Here is a 2,621-nt window from a genome sequence, read left to right as displayed (position 1 = left end):
GCTTCGGAGCCGCTCCCGGCGCCGCCTTCCGCCACGGCAGCCGGAAGAGGTTTCTCCGCCGACGAGCTAGCCGGTGCCGCCCACGGACTGACCTCCAGCTCTACGGCCTTCTGCCCGTCCTTGCCTCTCGAGTGAGGGCATGGGCGAGGGCCTCATGGCAGCAGCATCCGCCCTGAGGTCATCGCTGCTGCTGTTCGGCCCCCCGGAGCAGAAGTCGTCGTCGCCGCCGCTGCTGGAGCAGGCGACGGCGAGCCGTTCGTCGGTCTTCTGTCGCTCCGCAGGCCCCCCTTATCGTGTGGGGTTGTTCGTACCTGCGGAGGTGGAACCGGAGTTCCGTTTGTAATGGCACTTTGTGTGCCGGTCTTTTGTTCATTGTGGTTGTCGGGGCCTGAACATGTATGTATTTTCGGCACGGGGCCGTGTTTTTTCCTCATTTTCGAGCACTAAGACTCGCCTGTTGGTTATCTGAACCGCTTCACCAAGTGTGAGTCGCCTCGTGCGAAGGTGACGAGTGAGGTATCCGTATCCCGGAGGCGTAGGAGTCCCTCGGCTCGGTCAGCCTTGCTGTCCGAGGCTTCTCTTGCTTAGTTAAAGGAACCCCTCGGGCGCTCTTCGTTGAGCCGAAGCCGGAGGTAGCGGTGTCAGCACGGACAGAGGCAGAGTTGGCTCGGAAAGAAGACTTGGTTGGCCAGAGCCTGGCCGGGTCGTCCACTGCGGGACCGACGCCGGAGTTGAGCTGCCGAGGCCACGAGCCGGGCTGATGTCTTCGGGGGACAGCTGGCCGAGGCCTCGGGGCGGCCGGCCGAGCCGTCTGCTCGAGCCGGATTCCTGGAGAAGACCCTAGCGGCGATGGCCAGGGTGTGGTGCTGATGTCGTCCTTCAGAGTGGAGATCCTCCGACCGCGTCGCCGTCCGAGGCTAGGTCAGACCCCGCCGAAGGTGTAGTTGACGCCGAGGGTGCTGCTGCCCCCTTCAACTGTCGACGTCCGAGCCTGCAGAATCGGGTTGTCTTGTAGTGTGTGTATGTTTTCTGCGGCCGCCGAGGCCCAAACACACCATCGTCGTGTTATAAAGCTGCGTTTCTTTTCCTCTTGTTTCGAGTATCCGGACTTATTTGTCAGTAACAGAATTGTTTGTGCGGGCGAGAGTTGCTTTTCACGGAAGGTGATGAGTGAGGTATCCGTATCCCGGAGGCGTAGGAATCCCTCGGCTCGGTCGGCCTTGCCGCTTACGCGCACTCTTACTCGTCCATAGTGTTCTGTCACCGACACAGCCGAGAAGGCCCGAAAAATCGTTCCGACAGAGGAACTTTCGAGCGTGAAGACTTGTTCGGTCCGCGGAATCACTTATCCGAGCGTGAGTTACTTATCGCAAAAGGTGATGAGTGAGGTATCCGTATCCCGGAGGCGTAGGAGTCCCTTGGCTCGGTCAGCCTTGGCTGCTTACATGTACTCCATCGTTTTCAGGATCCTCTTTTGAAGTAGTCGAAAAGCACGAAAGGCATTCTGGCAGAAAAGATTTTTTTCTTTTTTCGAGGAAAATTTCAACGCAGAGGGGGTTCCCCCCTTCTAGCCCCCGAGGGAGGGTCGGGCTTTGTCGAGGCAAGGCTGACCCTTCCTTGACGACCAGACTTTGTGTAGGTGCTTGATTGCTTTGGTCGGCGTAGGCCCTCGTCCTCGGGGAACCGTATTCTAAGTCTGTGGGCAAGATGGCCTCGGCCCCATAGACTAGAAAGAACGGTGTGAAGCCCGTGGCTCGGCTCGGCGTTGTCCTCAGACTCCAGACCACCGAAGGGAGCTCCTTCATCCACCGCTTGCCAAACTTGTTGAGGTCGTTGTAGATCCGAGGCTTGAGCCCTTGCAGAATCATGTCGTTGGCACGTTCTACCTGCCCATTTGTCATGGGGTGAGCCACGGCGGCCCAGTCCACCCGGATGTGGTGATCCTTGCAGAAGTCCAGGAACTTTCTGCCGGTGAACTGGGTGCCGTTGTCGGTGATGATGGAGTTCGGGACCCCAAAGCGATGGATGATGTTGGTGAAGAACGTCACCGCCTGCTCGGACCTGATGCTGTTTAGGGGCCGGACCTCGATCCACTTGGAGAATTTGTCGATGGCGACCAGCAGGTGCGTGTAGCCCCTGGGTGCCTTCTGCAAGGGGCCGACGAGGTCTAGATCCCACACAGCAAACGGCCAGGTGATGGGTATGGTCTGCAGAGCCTGAGCGGGCAGGTGGGTCTGCCTTGCGTAGAACTGACACCCTTCGCAGGTGCGGACAATTCTAGTGGCGTCGGCCACCGCCGTCGGACAGTAGAAACCTTGTCGGAAGGCGTTTCCAACAAGGGCTCGAGGTGCTGCGTGATGGCCGCAAGCCCCCAAGTGTATCTCTTGTAGGAGCTCCTGGCCTTCGGCGATGGAAATGCATCGCTGGAGGATGCCCGAGGGGCTGCGGTGGTAGAGCTCCTTCCCATCTCCCAGCAAGACGAAAGACTTGGTGCGCCGCGCCAACTGCCGAGCTTCGGCTTGGTCGAGGGGTAGCTCTCCTCGGTGGAGATATTGCAGGTACGGGGTCTGCCAGTTTTGATTAGGCGTGACCTCGCTCCGCTCCCCCTCGACGCGTAGTGC

The sequence above is a fragment of the Zea mays genome, chromosome 1 (assembly GCF_902167145.1).
Source record: "Zea mays cultivar B73 chromosome 1, Zm-B73-REFERENCE-NAM-5.0, whole genome shotgun sequence".
Lineage (NCBI taxonomy): Eukaryota > Viridiplantae > Streptophyta > Magnoliopsida > Poales > Poaceae > Zea > Zea mays.
Note: the sequence above shows the minus strand (reverse complement) of the source record.